At 37.6% G+C, this 21,864-nt stretch overlaps 1 non-coding gene across 1 annotated transcript; it reads right to left on the bottom strand.

Annotated features, from left to right (window-relative positions):
- Positions 1 to 18,892: 18,892 nt before the first annotated feature.
- Positions 18,893 to 19,005, bottom strand: LOC149234561 (small nucleolar RNA Me28S-Am2589). The gene has a single exon (XR_016246919.1). It is a non-coding gene; the product is annotated as a small nucleolar RNA Me28S-Am2589 (small nucleolar RNA).
- Positions 19,006 to 21,864: the final 2,859 nt, after the last annotated feature.

Raw genomic sequence — 21,864 nt, 5'->3', positions numbered from 1 at the left:
GCAAACTTGAGAAGAATTTTTCAAAAGATGACATTGATCTTCCATTTTCTAAAGTTGATGATAATTTGTAGCAGTCCTTCCAATTTTCAAGTGATCAAGATATATATGAATACATTTTTTCTACATTCTCTTTATTCCTTTCATCTTCTGAGTTTTTAATTCAGGAGGAAATATGTGCAGTTCAAAATTTTGAGTATGATTGTATAGAAACTCTAGAGAGTCATGATATATCCATTGAGGTTAACAATAGTTTAAAACATGTTTTTTTTCTTGAGTTTTATGAATATGATCAGAGGCCTTCAAAAGATAAAGATATAGAATTTTTTCAAATCCAAAACAATTTTTGTTTCTGATAGACATGAAAAGCCACTTGTGAATATTTGTGTTAATGTTGATTTAGCTACCTCAATTGAAGATCAAGGACATACAAATCTTGTCTCTAATATGGATGATATGGAAGACCACGTTGTTTCATTTCCATTCAAGAGGTATCAACCAAATGAAGAATAATAATCAGCCATTATATTTGAAAACATCTCCCTTCTTTTTGCTGATCCAGAAGAGGTAATGTTTCATGATTTTCAAGACCCCTTTGGTAGTCTTTTGGAAGCATAAGAAAAAGTGGAGTTTTCTTTATTCACCAATAGAGATTTTGGACTTAGGTATCATTTTTTAGTTTCCATCTTCTAATCTTTCTTTATGCCCGCTGGAGTTCAATACAAGCATCAGTCAAGTAGTCACGTACTTAATTGGTAACACTGGATCTTCGAGTTCACTTGATCAGATCGCTTATGGATTGATTAGAGTAGATAATATGTAATGAATAAGCTCAACATTATGAGAGTATTTTTCAGTGTCAATTTCCTATAGAGTTTGTAGTTAATGGTACAGTTCAGTTTTCAGTTTAATTTGAGTCAGTTTGAAGATTGTAGGTAGAGTGATTCCATTGCCCAATGAACAAGGCTACCTAGTCTATATTGTTCTTGACACATCCTGTTACACAACAATTTGTCACCGTTTGTCACCGTCCCTGTTACCCCTTACCCGCACACTGGAGGACTCATTTGGGGACCTGTGAGAAGTGACATGACCTGAAACCACTTGCATTATATTCCTCTGAGTATGAGCTTCATTTGCCCTGAAGACATCTCCTGCAAAATCTCCATGAAAACAGCTCTTTTTGCATTAGCGCGGGTCCACAGATCACTACCCGCACCAATGAGGGAAATCCTCTAAAAAGGGCACGCCATTGGCACTCTGTCTCAGAGTCACACTCACGCCAACCGAATTGAGTAAAGTTTTTAACCAACAAGCTTCCAAAGGTTCTCTTCAACCCATTCACAAACTGAATCTATGTTGAGCCAGCATGGTTTGGCTTTGAATCTCCATAGAAGGGAAAGTGGTTTGCCACCTTTCATGGAAGTTTCCAAGTGATAAAGCCAATCCCATGAATAATGTGGTTGATCCTATCTCTTTCCTCTCTATCTATAAAAGCTTGCCTCTATGCCTTGAGCAAGCTAGTCAGTAGTTCCAGCATAGCGATAGAGAATACCAGGAGTTCAAGAGTTTGAAGCTGCAAGAGCCTTCTTTGCACCCATAAGGCCAAATCTAAGTGAGGAGATTCTTGTCACCCAAAGAGAGAGGGGCTTGTTTCCCATCCCAACAAGCTTTACAAGACTTGTGTGGCTGACTACCCAGCCAAAGGAGGATTTGACGTCAGAACAATGGTTGTATTCTTCTTTGTTATTTATTAATAATAGATGACTATCATTATGGTTCCATTCTCATTGTCCTATGATTGATGTTGAGTTATATCTTTTCTAACTGATATATAATTGCATCTACTAGATTTTACGCTTGTATTCGTGTTGTTCTTTGCATGTGCAGGTGTCCAATGACGGAGATCGTGGGGATCGTGACCGGCCGAGGCCAAGGAACGAGAGCGACATCTCTTCTACGAACATTAGCATTGGAATCCAAAGTAGGTTCTCACCATCTACTTTTATTTGCAATTAGGAACTTGCGTGATAGCATTGTGTGATTGTTGCTAGACCCGATCTGGGCTAGTATGGATCGTCTCTGTCCGCAGAGAGGATTTACCTCCACAACACATCCTTAGGATTTTTCATCCCCATTAGAGCCAATGTTAGAGTCTTAAAGTCACAATGATCAAAATTACTCTTTTCACTATTTGTTATAGTATTAGGTCAAATTATAATATTTTGAAATTAAATTTGACATCTCTCCTGGTTGTCTAGGTGTAATTCTACTCTCATAATACATCATATGTCATGGTCATCAAGGTAAATTTGATATTAGTTTCATGAGTCATTGAGTCACCAAAGGCCATTTTTCCTTCATTAAGTGTCATTATTAAAAATCTGAAAAGAAAGAGACATGGTGTCATAAGGTTGATCATGAAAGTTTCATGAGTGTCTTGTTGGCCTAGTTAGTAATCATACTCATTAATTTGGGTGTGTGATAATCATATTTCCATTTGAAGTCATTCATCATCCAAAATTAGTAAGATTTCATGAGAGTTACAAACAAAAAGAGAATAAATTACATCAAGAGAATCAAGCTACATATATGTAACATGATGGAAAAGACATCGGCAACTGAAATAATCATCATATCTTTTGTATAAATGTATCATCAAGCCATATCCTAGCTCAAATCATCCAAATGATGGAGAAATTAGTCATCATGACAAAGGGAGGTAAAATTTGAATTTTCAAGTTATAAAATGCTTCAAGGAGTTTGAGTTGGTTCTATTAACAATGATATGCATTCAAGGAGCTCAAATTCAGCCTCAGAAACTTTGCAACTAAGCCAAGAAAGAAGAATTAAAGTAGTGTTGTGCATCTGCTGTGCTTTTGGGAAGTTGCTAGGGTTTTTTCTACACTTTCCCTCTTCCATGGTTCATAGCTTCATTCAAGATTCAAAACCTTTCTTTTTATGTTCACACATCCTCCATGACCCTTCATTGAGAATTTTCCATCATTCCCCTCATTAATATCCTTTCATTTCCTTATTTTCCTCAAAAATCTTAGAAATTTGTTGCATTTTTACCCTAGGTCTGTGTTTTTCCCTTTTCACCCCTTATTTCTCGCTCATTTCAAGAAAAAACACCTTCATTATCTTCCTAACATCTATCCCTGCCCCCCATTATTTTCTCAGAATTTATCCTAAGCCCCTTTCCACTCATTCCCTTCCCCCAACTTGCTCCACTTTTAGCTTTGTTTTGCTATCCTATAGAAGTAGAGCAACTAGTTGTTGCACTTTTCCTCAAAAGGTTAGAATCAAGATTGTCAAACATGAAAAGGACTATTGCTATGCTTCTAGACAGTCAGTTTTGGGATCAAGTTTGAGGAGACTAAAATCATTTTTTTGAATGGTTTAAAGGCTCCAAGGTGTAGTGGAAATCTCCAAGTTTCTTCACAGGTCTTCAGCAACACTCATAACTCCTCTTGCGCTTCTGTAAAAGTTTTTGCGTTTACGAAAGATTTGCTCCATTTCTATGTGACTAACTTCAAGATTGGATTATGAACAAATGGGAAACTATTTTTGAAACCTGAAGGCAGTTTTGTTTATAACATACTCAAATATAATAACCTCACTCCAGTTCGACACAGGTATCATATATTAGGAGATATTAAACTTTCTTGGAGGCCTATTTCAAAAAACCAAAATTCTCCAATTTTTCTTGTCTATTTTAGCCATTATTTTGTTACATAGATTCCTAGAAACGGGAAATTAATTTCAAAAAACCTTAGAAACAGTGTCCTCAAAAATTAACTTATCTACAAAAACCTCTTCCAGGTCTGTAATAGGTCTTATGGTTAAAGAGATATCAGTTTGTATTTGCCCACTATTTTTTGCTACACTTCTGGGATACCCTGCACAAACATCCATTTTTGAGGCCATTTTTTTCATTTTTGAGAAGGATCTGCTATAATGACATCAATTACACATCCTTAGATTTCAATTTATGTCTTTATAAGAAAATAATTCATTAGGTAATATCTCCAAACTAGCATGCAAAACTTTCATTACGCTTCTGTTACATTTCTGCTATGCTTCTTAGTAAAAATATAGTTTTACTTTTGTGATTTTTAAAAGACATTTTGGATGCATGTAATCGGTTAGACTAAGAGTTTATCTAAGGTTAGTAGGTTTATTAGTGGTTACTATAGTAAAATATCTTGTAATCAATGTATAGAGAGATAAGCTCTTATGGTGAGGATAAAGGAGGAAAGTATGTTCTAACTCCTCCTAGGTTTTAGCAAAGATAGGATAGGTGCATGTACCTGCTTAGTTGACTTTTTGAAGATAGAATTTGACCTCCTTAGGAGTAATTCAACCTCATCTCCTATATTAGGCTGAAATGTAATGTAATCAAGGGTTGGATACTAGAGGCAAAGACATTTTGGAACTAGTGAACTCTATTTTTTGTAGAGAAATAATACACAATTGCAGCTATTTTTATGGGATTCATGTGTTGTGGTCAGTGGCACTATTTTTCTCTTGTCTTCTTATGTAATTGATTGTTACATGTTTACAACAGCCATCTATACTTCTTATTGTGCTTAATATCTTAAGTGTTAAACATAATTCATTGCCTAAATGCTCTATTTTGTTTGAGATTAGCATTTAAGTGTTTTCCTTCTAGATAAGTGAATTCATGCATCTATGCTCACTTAATTTCTTCTATCTGATTTCCTCACTACCATACTACTACGAAAATTCTATTTGTGTCTCTGATTACATCTATATTGCCTCATTTAATGAATTCAACTGATCTTTTGACCTACCTGGATCTATTTCCTAAACCTAGTGCTTCTTATCCAACAAAACCTAAATCTAAACCCTATTATTCAAAATATCTAGCATAAAACCTTGATATTTCAAGCCATATGTTAGGTTGAATCATAGAGAGCATCCTCTCTAATTTGGTAGGGATAGATACCAAGTCAGAAGTTTGGTTTCTAGTTACTTCTTTGGTTTCTCTTCTCATCGTTGTGAAACTAAGGAGTGCTAACAAAGAGGATTCTTCTTCTTCTTGTTCTTGTACATTATGAAATATCTTTCCTGAATTCCTGAAATTAAAGGGGAAAGAATTTCCCTTGACCTTTTAGTATGTTTCTCCTGTGGAACTGGAGTTTGTGATGTTTTTGAAATGAAAAACTTCTCTTTTGTCTCTTGCAATGTATTCTCCTACCACATTTCTTGATTCATGTACTGTTTAATTTCTAGTCTCAGAGTGTGTGCTTAAGGAGTAGTTTTCTATTCTACCCTTAGCTTAGAAATAATCCTAAAGGGATCATAAGACCAGGTAAAACTTAATTTCAACTTCATTTGTTTCAAAATAATATCTCCCTCCTTCATTGTTGCTCTGGTGTTGTAAATGAAGGGTTGAATCTCGACATTTAACTCGAATTGAGACTTTTTCTTAGCTGACACAAAGTGCAACTCATCCATGTTCATCATCTTCCTTATATTCTCTAATGAAAAAATCCTAGTTGGCACAAACTTAGGAAACTTAGATGGAGGAATATCACATCCATATACTCTGATCTCTATGTAGTTTTGATACATGTACCAATCTCCAGTCTTTATTTTCTCACTCCACCTTTCTCACTAAGGTGGAGAATTCTCTTGATTTTAGGTGAAATCCTAGGAACAACATCACTATTGAGAAAGAATGAAACCATATATAGGAATTGATTTGTGTAATAACTGAAGGATAATTCATTGGTATTCCTTTTTATCAAGGAAGTCCAATGAATTACAGATTGAGGATTACCCTGTTCATCTAACTTTTGCAATGGAAATTGAAATTTATCTGCTTGATGAAACAATAACAAATATACAACAAATGATGTATATTTAAATTCTCCTTTAGTAGAAAACTTCAAGAATTGAGCATGGATAGAGTTTTATAGAAATTCACTATAATTGAAGATAATTGAGGTTTTTTCACCTACTAAAAACACTGATATAAATCCTAGAATAATTTCATCAACCCATTGATCAGTTGGATAACCTAATAGACACGAAACCACTAAGACAACTTGTCTAGTCATCTTTGGAAACATTGAGGAAGGGTATGGAGGATGTTTTCTTGGTAATTCTGCATTTTCAGTTTAAGATATGTCAAAAATATTAGCCCTTTGAGGGAAACTGCGTTTCTTATAGATTTTTGTTGAGTCATGAAATGGGTATGTATTTACTATTAAGCTCATCATATTTTCCCTTGATTCTTAACTTTTCCATATCCTAATGTGCTACTATGTTGAGGAATTATGGTAAGAAATGAAGGAATTATATGCAGTTACGATCTAGCTAAATTTTACCCTTCTTATGGAGGAAAGAAACAAAAGGAATGATTTTTGTTCCCTGACGTTGGAATAGCAAAATCCGACAAGCAAAGGAAAGAATGAATCAGTTGCAGACAAGGCTGAGAATGAATCAGAGGGATAAGCACGGAATAAGATGGATGTCTGGAGTTAGCAATAGGACGATTGTAAGAAGAAGGGGGAAATCTCTGTTATTTTCAAATTGTAATTTTAATTACAGACTCTCGCTGTTGAGAGAACATGACTATAATGTAATGCTCTTTAAGTTCGATGATTAATATATAATTGAATTTGTTGTTCCCTCACTTATCTAAAGTAGAGCAGTAGTGCTCGCTGGCGGCTAAGGGCCCGGCCTCTAGTGGGTTTAACTGCTTTCTTTGTGCCATACATTTCCAATTCTCGCAAGCATGATTGGTTTGATAGTTTTCCTACTTTCTGTGATTTTATCTCCTTCGTTATTTATTGTTTTCCTATATTGACAGAATATCTATGCTTTATATGATTTACAGCACTGTCATTTGATTCAATTTACCTTCATTGCAGATTAAGTTACTTAGATAAGTATTTGGATTGATCTAATCAATTGTAAAGAGTTTAATTATCACTATTGGACTCTCAGATTGGTATCATTTCTATTGGGATTCTTTACTAGAGATTGAGTTTGATTTAGATTAAATCAGTTAAGAAGAGATGAGTTATTTTTGTTGTACTCTCAACTGATGTTTTTATTACTTGAATTGTTGTAAGACTTGATTTCAATAGAGGATTGGGTTTTGATATTTCCTTTAATAATTGCAATTGGAGTTTATTAGATGAATCTGTTTACTCTTGTATTAAAAGATCTATACTACATGTTAGGAAACATTACTCTCTAAATTAATAGCAGCCATGTACTTTGTACACTCTTGAAATAATTTCCATTTACAAAGAGTGATGTATATCTAATAATTCATGTTGAGGAAGAATTGGATATTGAAAACGGAAGGTAAGAACCTACATAACAAGCAAGTAAAGTTCTTGCTCCTTCGCCTGCTTTCTAGCACAATTAGAGAAAAGTGAAGTAGGTGTTTGATGCTTGTCTGTTGAGAGAGAGCTACGTATTAAAAACGGAAGGTAAGAACCTGCGTACGGAACAAGTAAAATGTTTGCTCCCCCGTCCTCCTTCTAGTAGAGTTGTTAGGAACTTAGGGTAGAGATAAACATTTGAATTGTTTGCATGAATGACTAAGAAGAAAATACCCAAAAACACTCCAATTCCACTGCCCAAACCTGAAAAATCTAAGCGACCGGTACCCTTGGACGATCAACTTTCATAGACGACATCTTTAAGCAAGCTGAATCTCAGGGATCAGTAGGTCCCCGAAACGTTGCTTCCAAACAACCTACTATCTCCCTTCAGGCCATAGGCTCACCATCTATAGCCTACGCTAAGGTCCATAGTAAAACGGTAGGAACTAAGCAGAGTTTTTAAGAAATTGAAAATTCATGCCCAATTTCCTCACAAGAATGGAATTCTTGTAATATTTGTGAAGGGGGAGGAGAAACAGGGGAAACACAGGAACCAAGATCCCCTCAGGTAGTAATCGAGTAAAGGATACCTAGTATCATAGACCAAGGGAGTGTTGTTAAGATCATTCCCACCCCTTCTAGACATCCTATGGATAGCTCTCCAGTGCCAGAGATCCCGGAAGGATATTGACATATATTTGATCAAATGGCCAATAATCCACAGGCACCCCAGACCTCTACATTATAGTATCCCATCGTTGACACAGATGTCAACGCACCCATGAAAGCTATCCCTCTACAAAATATTCCCACCTTTCATGCACTCACATCAGATGATCCAGATGCATTTCTATTTGAATTTGATGTATTATGTCAGGGTTATGATTACACCACTGACCCCCAGAAACTAAATCTGTTTCCCTCTACATTAAAAGGAGCAGACCTGCATTGGTTTATGGGACTAGGTGGGGGCACCATAAATGATTGGGATAAAATAAAAAACGCTTTCCTTAAAAAATATCAAGACTATTGCAAATATAGGGAACTAAAAGACGAAATATTCCAAATGGTAGCAAGACCTAGTGAAACGTTGGAAGAGTATGTGGAGTGTTTTCAATATAACCTCCAAAGGTCTCCCTACACAACTCTACCTTTGCCTGATAATGTGCTAAAAACTACACTGATTAAAGGGATGAAAGACCAATGGATAGAGAGATTAAATATTATGGGTAAAGGTGATGTATATCAAGAAGACTATGCTAATATTGTTAATTTGTGTGTCAGGTGCTCAAGGGGCAGTACGAGATTTAAACCAGCAGAACGTGATATAACCACCAGGGACAACAAAATATCTAGCGGAAGCATTACTCGTGCAGAAATCAGCAACCTGTTGGAGGATTTCAAAACATATATCTTGGGAACTTTGACGATGCAATTCGACATCATGCAATCCAAGCAGAAGCAGGCTGAAGTATAACAGAACTTGGTGATATTTAATGCGGGATAATTAGGAGTTTTAAAAGGCACCTTATATCACCCAAAATTTTGGTGCCATTGCCAGGGAGAGTGTAGCCATTTACAAAGAGTGATGTATATTTGATAATTTCTATTGAGGAAGAATTGGGTATTGAAAACAAAAGGTAACAACCTACGTAACAAGCAAGTAAAGTGCTTGCTCCTCTGCCCGCTTTCCAGCACAATTACATAAAAGTGAAGTAGGTGTTTGATGCTTGTCTGTTGAAAGAGAACTGGGTATTAAAAACGGAAGGTAAGAACCTGCGTACAAAGAAAATAAAATGCATGCTCCCCCGCCCACTTTCCAGTAGAGTTGTTAGGAACTTAAGGTAGAGATAAACATTTGAATTGTTTGTATGAATGACTAAGAAGAAAAGACCCGAAAACAATCCAATTCCACTACCCAAACCTGAAAAATCTAAGGGATCAGTGACCTTTGGATGATCAACTTTCATAGACGACATCTTAAAGAAAGCTGAATCTCAGCCATTAGGAGGTCCCTGAAATGTTGCTTCCAGCCAACTTACTATCTCCCTTCGGGACATAGTCTCACCATCTGTAGCCTATGCTTAGGTCCACTATAGAACAGTAGGAATTGAGTAGAGTTTTCAAGAAATTGAAAATTCGCGCCCAATTTCCTCACAAGAAGGGAATTCTTGTAATATTCATGAAGGAGGAGGAGAAACAGGGGAAACATAGGAACCAAGATCCCCTCAGGTAGTAATCGAGAAAAGGACACCCAGTATCCTAGACCAAGGGAGTGCTGTTAAGATCAATCCCACCCCTTCTGGACATCCTAGGGATAAATCTCCAGCTCCAAAGATCCAGGAAGGGTACTGGCATATATTTGATCAAATGGCCAATAATCCACAAACACCCCAGACCTCTACATTATAGCATCCCATTGTTGACACAGATGTCAACGCACCCATGAAAGCTATTCCTCTACAAAATATTCCCGCCTTTCATGGACTCACATCAAATCCAGATGCATTTTTATTTGAATTTGATGTATTATGTCGGGGTTATGATTACACCACTGACCCCCAAAATCTAAAGTTGTTTCCCTCTATGTTAAAAGGAGTAGCCCTGCGTTGGTTTATGGGACTAGGTGGGGGCACTATAAATGATTCGGATCAAATGAAAACTATTTTCCTTAAAAAATATCAGGACTATTACTGATCTAGGTTACTAAAATAAGAAATATTCCAAATGGTAGCAAGACCTAGTGAAACATTGGAAGAGTATGTGGAGTATTTTCAATATAACTTCCAAAGGTCTCCCTGCGCAACTCTTCCTTTGCCTAATAATGTGCTAAAAACTACACTAATTAAAGGGATTAAAGACCAATGGATAGAGACATTAAATATTATGGGTAAAGGTGATATATATGAATAGGACTATGCTAACATTATTAAATTGTGTGTCAGGTGCTCAAGGAGCAGTATGAGATTGAAACCAGCAGAACGTGATATAACCACTAGGGATAGCAAAATATTTGGTGAAAGAATTACTCATGCAGAAATCGGCAACCTGTTGGAGGATTTCAAAACAGATAATTTGGGAACTTTGAAGACACAATTAGACATCATTCAAGCCAAGCAAAAGCAAGCTGAAGTAGAACAGAACCTGGTGATCTTTTTCCCGCGATGCAGGAAGAATCATGTCATAAAGAATGTCGGCTAGATATGGTACAAACCTGTGCCATATGCACTAAAGATCATGCCACAGAAAGTTTCCCATCACTCCCAAGGTTAAAAGCAGTCTTCAAGGAGGCAAAGGAACAAATAGAACTAGTCTACCTGCTAAATCAGCGTTGCCAATGGCAAGCACGACAATATAATTCTCAACAATACACAGGAGCTACATGGCAGAACCAGCCACCTTTCCCTAATTGGTCACAACAACCATTCTCTATGCCACCTTGGTCCAATCAAACAAATAAAAATAATAGTTGTCCAAATTCCCCTTACTTCCTGTTAGAGTCGGTCTAGTAGCCCTCCATCAGCGATCAAAACTCTTTGCATTTGCATAAGTAGGTGTCTCATCAGTGTCATTTCATTGCATTCCATTAGGCATGCCATAACCCTGATGGAGGAGCTGGTGTCTTTATTCCCCTCTTGGCATTGCTGGATCAAGTTGTTTCAGTCTATAAATTCTTTCAAGGTTCCTTGTCTTGTCAAAGTCCTAGGTCTAGGGTTTAGGTCCAATTTGTCTTTAAGGTTATGTCTTTAAAGGTCAATAAATGCCCAGCATGCCAGAGGGATGACTATCAAAGTTTTTCTTCAAAGATTTCATCTTGTACAACTAATTTTAACCTTGGATTTAAAAACCTTGTTTTTAAAGACAAGGTCTTTTTTCTCATTCTTGTAAAAAATTGTAAAAATTCAAAAGTTTTCAAAAGACAGCATGCAGCCCTGGTCCCCTTTGCCAAGATTCCTCAGAAGCTATCCCTACAAAAATTTTCAAGACAAAGCATCAGTTCAAACAATTTCAGGACAAAAGGAAACCATAAAGTCAACAGCATTTAAATTTTGAAAAAGTGTCAAGTTAAAAACATTAGAAAGAGGGTTTGAGGAGAAATTAATTTAAATCAAGCCTATAAAGCCCCTCTCTCCTTCTATTTGAGCATCATTTGCCTCAAAGCAATAGTGAAGAGCGATTTGAGCGATTTGGAGAGAAATTGAGCAAAATTTGTAAGTAGAGCCTGCACGCGACCTGTCAACACTTGCGCATGACCTGTTGGGCCGGCGCAACCTATCAGGGGGGTTCATCCAGTTACAAAAATACACTGGTGCGACCTGTTGAGCGCGCGCAACCTATCAGCACCTGCGCACGACCTGTTGGGAATTCATCTACAAAAATCGCCAGTAAACTCCCAAACGATCCCAAAATTCTTCAAGATTGCAGGTAGGCCTCTGATCATCAAAGTATTTTACTTGATAAATAAAAATGAGCATGGGAAAGGTGTTTTAATGCCATCAAATTGAAATGAGAGGTTCATGTATATTTGCTTTAAAAAATGTCAAAATGCTTGTAGAACTATGGTTTGTTTTGCTGTTTCAAGGTCATCCTTGTCACCCCACTTTTTCCCCACTTCTCTTTACCATCTCCCTTGTCATTTTCACCTAATCTCCTTACCAAAAATATCAAAGTCCCTAAACCCTACCTCCTAGAAAACCCCTACAAAATATGATTATGTGATGGTATATGTTTCATAATTGCTTCCCTAAATTCCCCTTTCATATGTATTTTCCCTAAATCCCTTCAAAAGTCCCCCTCCCTAACATCTCCCTTGTGTTTTTGTCCCATTGGAGCAGCATTTAAACAGTCAAAATAGCAGGGTATCCCATGGGAGGATTTTATCTCTCGAGAGGCTATGCTTCTCCAGGTCAATGCTCATGTGGAGAGGTTGCTGGCCAAAGCACTAAAACGAAAGAAAAGGCCCAATCCCCTTCACATCTTGGCTAAGGCTTCCTTGAAGGAGAATGATATTAAATGACCTCACTACAGCACAAATTTCAAAAAAAATTGAGCATTTTTGGTCACTTATGAGTTTTTGGGCAAAAAACAGGTTTTTCTCCCTGACAGGTCGCGCGCCGCGCACGACCTATTCGATGGGCAACTTCATTTTGGGAAAAGTCAGCATTTCTGGTTTTTTCATGCAAAGATACACCTGCTTAGCAATTACCAAGAGATTTCATCAAGTTTTGAGCCTCCAAAAGGTCAAAAAACATGCAAAAATTGACTTTCTGCCACCTTTTTGACAAACAGGGAGCAGTCTTGGGAGATTGCAATTTGGGAGGGGCAAATGGCCACCAAATTCAGAAATTCTAGTTGGGTTGGAAAGCAAACATCCAGAACTTTCCAACAAGCCCACGTTTTCCTCATTTGGACACCTGTAAGTGCCTCAAACAGAGCTCCAAAGAAGCGCGACCTATCAGGATTAGGGCGCGACCTATCAGGCAATTTTCATAATTTTTCACCTATAGCTCAAGAATTCGGCCAGCTTTGGCCAGTTTTGACTTGGGATGGGATTTTTCACCCTCTTTGATGTAATTAATGTATTTTCATGTTGATATGACACTTATTTACCTATTCTAGAAGATTCATTCATGAAATAGCAAACATTTAATGAACGAATTGGTTTCCTAGCTTATAGAGGCAAGTTGTTTTGACTGCCTAGATTTTAGTGCTCAGTTTAGAATTGGTTGAAACAGCTCCTAGAAGGATGAGCTCGACCCCTAGAGGCAAGGAAATATGTTAGATTACCTATATTATGTACTTTCTTGGTCATTTTCATGGTTGGACTCTTGAGGGAGAAAGCTCTATTGTATTATTCATTGTATCTCTGCAATTTTGGCAAAGGAAGAAGGACCAGGGTTTTGCAGTCCTTTTTGGGATTCCTGTGGTTACATGTACTGATGGTGTGCTTCTCTTTGTACTTGTAAGTGTGTTATGTGAATCATCCTCTTTCTTTTTCTTTTGAAATTAGGCAAATGAAGTGTTAAAGTAGAATTCATGATTTCCATGCTCTGCTTTTAAATTTGCTTAATATCAATGTTTTCAACTGTTTAAGGAGAACTCAACGTGATTGCTTGCTCTCCTTAGCTCCTCACCGGTCATTCCTACCCATTCACTTAATTTAAAGGCATCAATACAGTCTCCTACCTTGCCCCAAAGAATCCCCTACAAAAACTGTGTCCAATCCCCGCACCCAAAATTGCCTTTCCCCGATTTTCCACCAAAATCCAAAAAATCCCAAAACAAACTCTTTTTATCAGTTTACTAGCCTAAAATCAGTGTTTCCTTATTGGTTATTTCGCCCTTTGAAGATCTTTATCGAGATAGATCGGAGAGAGCCCTCTCTTGCCCTGTAGGGCTAGCTACGAGGCTAAGTGGTTTGATGTTGCCTTGAAGTTTGCCTTTCTCAGCCTGAGGTGAAATTTCAAGCGCTAACACTTCCCACCATTCTGGCAGAACAATACATATCCATCCCAATGGCCACCCTCCACTTCACAGAACCAGAACTGGTAGTCAAGCTAGCAAAGACCTACAAACCAGCTAGCAGGAACAATCACTCAGTCTCAACCTACACTACCAGTACCTTACACAATGTAGCAAAACCCTCAACCCAATCTACAACCATAGCTCCCAGCCCAGCGCAACCCGAATCCCAACAATAGACCAGTCCAATCTCTAGAAATTATTGAAGGACCGGAGCCAAAAATTGATTTGAGCGACTGTAATGAACTCAAGTTAAGGTCTAGATGGATAATTTAGTCAGAGGGGGGAAAAGCATAGAAATAGAAGATCTGTTACCTATAGAACAAATACCTCAAATGGAGAATACGGTTAAACATAAAATTCATGGTCAAACTATTACCTCTTCTCCACCATTCCCATAGAGATTGATTATACCCCGCTAGATAGAATATCTTGATTTCGATCTTCTGGGAGAATTAAAAAATCTGTGTAAAAATATCCCTTCTCTAGGCTATTTAAGACATTCCAATTTATGCAAAAACTATTAAGGAATTGTCTACTAAAAAGCCTAAGAGGAAAATAAAAACAACCCCAACTGTCCACGTAGTCGGAACTTTGTCCGATTTATTATCAGGTAGAGAAACACCAGTGAAATATGAGGAACCAGGAAACCCTATAGTCATAGTAGAAATAAATATATGTTCCTTCCCCAATGCATTAGTTGATCTAGGAGCAGCCACTAATATTCTCACAACAACAACCTATCAAAAACTTGGCATTACAACCTTGGATCCAACTACGACCTTACTGGAACTTGCGGACTAATCGGTTGTCAAACCAGAAGGGACATTATAGGATGTAATGGTGTATGTAGATTCTTGGGAATACCCAGCAGATTTCCTGATTATTAATCATAGAAATCGGCGAGATGGACATCCCCTAATTCTAGGAATACCATGGCTAGCAATCGCAGATGCTTACATAAGCTGTTGAACAGGCAGTATGACTATAGAAAAAGGAAATAATTTGAAGAATCTAGCTTTATATCCTCCAGCTCAACCAATCTTAACAATAATAAAAACTAGAAAACAACCTGTATCATACTTAACTGAAAACATTTGATCACCGGTAAATGTAGAAAATGCTCTCGAATTTAAGAATCAAATAGAAGATGACATTATTAACACTTACATTAACCAACCAGATGCCATATCCAATCTAAAATGTCACATGATTGAAGCAACCCTAGACAACAAAATTGAAGAAGATCCCTTAAAAGATATTAATGACTAGATAATACCAACAACAACTATTTATAACAGCAAACCCATTGAAATTGTGCCAGGGGAAGTCCTAAACATTAACAAAAGCTTGACTGGTGACCAGGAGCAGAGGCTTGTTCAACTCCTTATAAAATATAAAGAGGCTTTCACTTGGGATTACCCAGACATGAAAGGGATTGATCCCCAATTATGCATGCACCACATCTATACAGAGAAAGATGTGAGGCCCATTCGACAACCTCAATGGAGGTTAAACCCTCACCTTAAAGATGTTATTAAAAATGAGCTACAAAAGTTGTTAAATGCAAATTTCATCTATCCGATATCTGATAGCAAATGGGTTTATCCATTAGTTTTCATCCCCAAAAAAGAATGGGAAGTGGTGTATATGTGTCGATTATAGAGAGCTTAATAAAGCAACCCAAAAAGATCATTTTCCCCTCCCGTTCATCAACCCGGTCTTGGACACATTAGCAGGTAAAAAATTCTTTTCTTTCCTAGACAGCTTCAGTGGCTACAATCAAATCCAAATCGCCCCTGAAGACCAGGATAAGTCTACCTTCACCTGCCCCTAGGGGACATTTCCTTATAGGGTCTTACCTTTTGGACTGTGCAATGCACCTGCCACATTCTAGAGGTCCATACTCAGCAATTTTTTCAGACTTGACAAACGAGGGACTCGAGGTGTACATGGATGACTTTACACCCTATGGAGATCACTTCGAGCCAGCATTACAAACGCTAGAGAAATATCTGCAAAGATGCATTGCTACCAGGCTTTATTTAATCCATGATAAATGCCACATGATGATGACCTAGGGCTTCATCCTGGGTCACTACATCTCGGTAGCTTGAATTCAGGTAGATCTAGCAAAAATTCAGATAATCCTTTTAATACCTACTCCCCCCACGAAAACTAAGGTACATAGTTTTTTGGGGTTTTCTTGATGTTATAGAAGATTTATAAAGAATTTCTCCCAAATTGCTGCACCATTATATGCATTAATAGGAAATATCAATTTCACATGGACTGACAAATGTGACATTGCTTTTGAAGATTTAAAATGGCTAGTATCAACAGCCCTAGTATTATGGGGCCCAAACTGGGATTTTCCATTTCAGATCTCATCCGATGCATCAGATACAACCATTGGAGTAGTTCTTGACCAAGAGGAAGATAAGAAACCTTATGCGATATACTACATCAGCAAAAATTTATCTCCTGATGAGTTGAATTACACTGTGACCGAAAAAGAATTTCTGGCTATAAACTATACTATTAACAAATTCAAACACTATATAACAGGATACCCTATGGTTTTGTATATTGATCACTCTGCTATTAAATATTTAGCCAATAAACCTGTCACGAATGGAAGAGTGACAAGATAGTTGATCCTTTTGTAGGAATTCGACATAACAATCAATTATTAACCAGGAAAGGAAAATCCGGTGGCATACTTCCTCTCATGTGTGCCAAAGACAGACGACTCGGTAGCAGTGGAAGACCAGTTCCCTGATGAGCACTTATTTGTTGTAACCATGAAATCACCATGGTATGCGGATGTTGCGAACTACCTAGTAATGGGAAAATTACCCAAGCATCTAACACCCAGTGAAAGAAAAAAAATAGTACAATGCAACACTCAGTTCTCTTGGATCGGAGGATACCTCTTTCACACAAGAGTCGATATGCATCCGAAGGTGTGTTAGGGAAGATGAAATCTTTGACATCCTAAAAGCTTGCCACGATGGACCTTGCGGTGGACATTTTGTAGACCATATGACTAGTCACAAAGTCCTATAGATGGGCTATTATTGGCCCACCATTTTTAAGGATGCCAAGACGTTTGTCGAGGCATGCGATAGATGCCAAAGAATGGGCCTCCCTGGATAGTCTGATGAGATGCCCCTAAATCCACAATTATTCATTGAACATTTTGAACATTGGGCATTAGATCTTATTGGCCCAATAAACCCATCATCCAATCAAAAGACATATATACTGGTTACTACAGAATATGTGACAAAATGGGTGGAGGCAGAAGCATTACCACGGGTAACGGAGGACTCAATAATCAACTTTATTTTCCAAATCTTCATGCGGTATGGCTTGCCTAGAGAAATTATCACGGATGGAGGGCCACAATTTGTATGCCATAATAAAACTGCTACATTAAAAATCATCATATCATGCACAAAATCACATCTCCATACCACCCACAGGAAAACAACCAGGTAGAAAGTACCAATAAAGTAATCAAGGCTATACTAACAAAGACATTCGCATCACATAGATGTGATTGGGCTACCGATTGCCAGAAGCCCTATGGGCAGATCACACAACATGGAGAAATAGCACAGGATATTCCCCATATCAGCTAGTGTTTGGCAAAGAACCTATCTTCCCAATAGAATTTGAAATTCATACCTTGAGGATATCTCAAGAAGTAGGCTTGGACCTGAATGAAGCACATATTAACAGGCTACATCAAATCAATGAATTGGACGAAATCCAGCTATCATCTCTTCACCATACTGCACTGATCCAACAACAAAGAGCGAAATGGCATGATGCCCTCATCAAGAAGAATATCTTCCATGAAGGTGATTGGGCACTTCTGTATGATTCTAGGTTCCAGGATTTCTCGGGCAAACTCTAGACTAGATGGTTAAGCCCCTACGAGATAAAAGAGGTGCATGATAATGGCACCCTTACATTAGCCAGCATTGACGGCTCTGGCTACTCTTTTAAAGCGAATGGACATCTAGTACACCTCTATCACAAACTACTTACAAGGGAATCCTTCTGCCAGCAGCTACGGGAAGATTCCACAATACAAATTCTTGCTAAGGAGGACAAGCCTTCCACAGTGCCAGTCTAGTGAAGAATTTACCTTTTGTGAAACTTGTTCATAAATTTTCCTTTCTGTCTGGATTTTCTTGGATAATAGATTGTATAGTAGTTTTCTTTTCTATTTTTCCTTTGTTGTTCCCTCTAGGGAACAAGAATTTATGTGTGAATTTTTCTTTGTCGTTCCCTACAGGGAACAACAATTTTTTTGTATATTTCGCTTTCTTGTTCCCTATAGGGAACAACAATTTTTGTGCGAATTTTGTTTGTTGTTCCTTACAGGGAACAGCTGTTGTTCCCTCTAAGAAACAACAATTTTGTCGTGCATTTTTTTCTTGTTGTTCCCTACAAGGAACAACAATTTTTGCGTGTGTTTTCTTTGCCGTTCCCTATAGGGAATAGCTATTGTTCCCTCTATGAAACAACAATTTTTTTGCGTGCATTTTGCTTTACTATTCCCTACAGGGAACAACTGTTGTTCCTTACAGGGAACAACAATTTTTTTAGCGTGTATTTCCTTTGCTATTCCCTACAGGGAACAACACCGTTTTGTGACTATTTTCTTTGTTGTTCCCTATAGGGAATAACTACTGTTCCCTATAAGGAACAACACATTTTTTGTGATTTTTTTCTTTGTTGTTCCTTACAGGGAACAACTGTTGTTCCCTATAGGGAACAACTGTTGTTCCCTCTAAGGAACAACACTTTTTGTGTGGCTTTTTCTTTTTCCATTCCCTTCAAGGAACAACACTTTGTGAATATTTTTGAGAATATCCTCTTTCTCTTCCTTGCATAAACATCCCTAGACAATCCCAGTTTCACTCTTTATTGTCCTCTTAATGGCATGAAAGGTACAAAACATATTTCAGGACAAAAAATATGGAGTCTAGTGGAACAGGCAAATACCTCGAATACTATCATCTTTAACAAGATTGCTTTGTGATGATCAAAAAAGGAAAGGAAATAGTTATCTATATCACTTCATTGTCCTCATTTCCACTATAAACCAAGCTGATTGATTATCTGTACCATGTTGGTTCCCCCTTTCCTATATAATTCTCTCTGTGTATTATCAATGAGATTATGGGTATATTTTTTTATATTGAGATGTCAAACTTCTTCCGCCATTCCTACTCTTAAGGAGTGATGAGGCACCCTCTATGTATAAAATGGGGACATTATATATATATATATATATATATATATATATATATACTTATATATATATACATATATACATATATACATATATATATATCTATATATATATATATATATATATATATATAGATAGATAGATAGATAGATAGATAGATTCACTAACAGTTTTATGATTTTTTTCCACAGATGGAGGATAGGGGGTCTCATCATGAGCCAACCTACCATGATCATAAGGAAGGAGCGAAGTGGCATTCCCACTATGGCCACCACACCAAGGATGTGATCCAATGGATGCATAAACAAACAAAGTCCTTTGAAACAGGAGGTCTCATCATGAGCCAGCCTAACCACTTTCGCTACTTCCCAGTGAATGGAAATGTGTTCACTTGGTTACCAAGCAAGCACATTGGTCTCTATTATGGACATCATAAGACACTTCCCTAATTATACATAGAGGACCATGGTTCCCAAGGGTTAGAAAGAAACTCTGTCGAGACTATGGACGCCTGCGGGTAACAGAAGCTCTGCTAATGGTATTGAAGCTTTATTTTACATCAATAACTACTGTAATACCCTCTTCTTATGTTTTTATCTTTTCTACAGAGAGATTGTGTTCCTAACGTACCTTGAACCTTTATGCATGAGTAATATTTTGTTTTATCAATTTCAATAGTTTAAGTGGAATAATGGGAGTAAAGTACTATTTCTTATGCAAATTGTCCCTTTTTCTTTATCATATCACATCTTGGCAGCCTATCACTTATTAATAGTTCTCGTTACAAGCCATGATTTCACCACTCCAATATCCTTTATGATCCTTTCATGAATAAGCATACCTTGCCAATCCATCACCCCTGTACTCCGTCGCTAGTGCTTTACACTTTTAATCATTTGATCGTATGCAACCTATTATTTCGAAGGGTGGCGGGGACCTTCATTGTACGTATGAACGCGCTATCATTTTTTTCATTGAATTTTGCAAAATGATATGACATTCCAAAATCACAGAGCATGTGGTATGATAACATCCCTCAATAACGATATTTATATTTATAAAGTATCACCTGATAGAACCATTACAACCTTTGTTATTCCATCACTTGGCTCTGTTAGTTGCTATGTTATATCTACTACGCTTATCATTTGCAGAATACAAGTAGTATGGGAGGAAGAACAGTGTGCAGAGAACCACTAAGACTGGCTATTTTTGATGTAGCTAGGGAAATTTTAGCTCGAGCTGGGTGGATAGCATACTTTATGAGATTTCAGATACCCAATGAGGAAATAGCCATTGAAATCCTACGAAATCTACAAAATGGACAATCCATGATAAGGGGCAAGCAAATCACAGTATCAGACGCTGTGGTAGCAGAAATATTTGGGTTACCAGGAGAAGGATCAATGTGGGCTGGTAAGTAGTTGAAGCTGCGGGACACTATTGAGGCTTTCAGGAATGAAGGACAGGTGCTAATCAAAAAATGCAAAGGCATTCAACCATCTTCGCTTGGAGAACCATGGGGAGAACTAACAAGAATCATTCAGCAGTACATTACGGGCGACGAGCGCAAAGACGTGGTAAGGTTGCGTCAACTCAAACTCTTAACAATTCTGAAACAAAAGTGCTCTGTAAATTTACCTACATTATTGAATTTTTTGCTGCATGACAATGTTGAGAGGCTATGACAGTCCCAACACATAGAAACCGTAGTAAGCCACCACTGTTTGATCAGGTTAATAATTAGCTATAACCTTGCCCAGTAACAATCAAGCTGGGAGGAACTAATATTTGCTCTCGAAGGAGGTTTAGATCTGCCTGCACCTAATCCTGTTCTAAAAAGGAAGAGGACTACCCTTGCAAGGAACATACCTCAAAAGCGTAGATGATCCACAAGGCTGAGGTCAAAATTAGGAGTGGCCGAAAATCCTCAAGGCAGTATTAGTCAACCTATAGAATTATCGAGCCCAGTAAGTGAACAACACTTACAGCTAGAGTTAGAAGGTCATGATAACCCTAAATCGGACCATGAGGAAGAAACAAGTCACTCTGGAGATAAACAAAGAAATGAATCGGGACTTCCCTCAACACCAAGAATGAGTCCCCAAGGTGACTTGTTGCACGATTTTGAATTAACCAAGATCCTGGAAAACATGAATGATTACATACATCCTGAAAGCCTGCTCAATCTTAATTTTGGAGCAACCCAATCTCTTGAGATTTCTGGCGATGCCAAAATTCTATCTCCCTCAAAAGATGCAAGCCATGAAGCAAAAACAGATGCAAAGGCCATTCAAGAAGAAGAAAACCAATTTGGTGACACGCCTCCAGTAGAAACTAGCCAGTTAGGCCTAAGCACATAAAACATAGGACAAGAGAGAGAAGTTGAAATAATTCGGGAAACCAATATCCAATCTAGAGACACGGTCCCTTTAGAATAGAGCCAGGATGAGCAACCAGGCTCTTTAGAAGTAGAAACTATGAATGAGACTGTCAGCAGAATAAGTTCTCCTCTGAAAAAGTATAAAGTCAAATTGAAAAAGCTTAGGAAATAATAGTAGAAGCTTCGCAAAACGGTAAAAAGGCTGAGAAGAAAGATAAAAGAAATATTATTTGGAAAGGTCCTGGAAAAAACCCCAGTGATAACAAATGTGGTTGTACAGATAGAATCTTATGAAGGGAGGGCTATAGCGACTCAAACTG

Source organism: Pinus tabuliformis, chromosome 8, assembly GCF_031772625.1.
Source record: "Pinus tabuliformis cultivar Carrire ecotype Pingquan chromosome 8, CPIR1, whole genome shotgun sequence".
Lineage (NCBI taxonomy): Eukaryota > Viridiplantae > Streptophyta > Pinopsida > Pinales > Pinaceae > Pinus > Pinus tabuliformis.
Note: the sequence above shows the minus strand (reverse complement) of the source record. Positions and strands in the feature narration are given on the sequence as shown.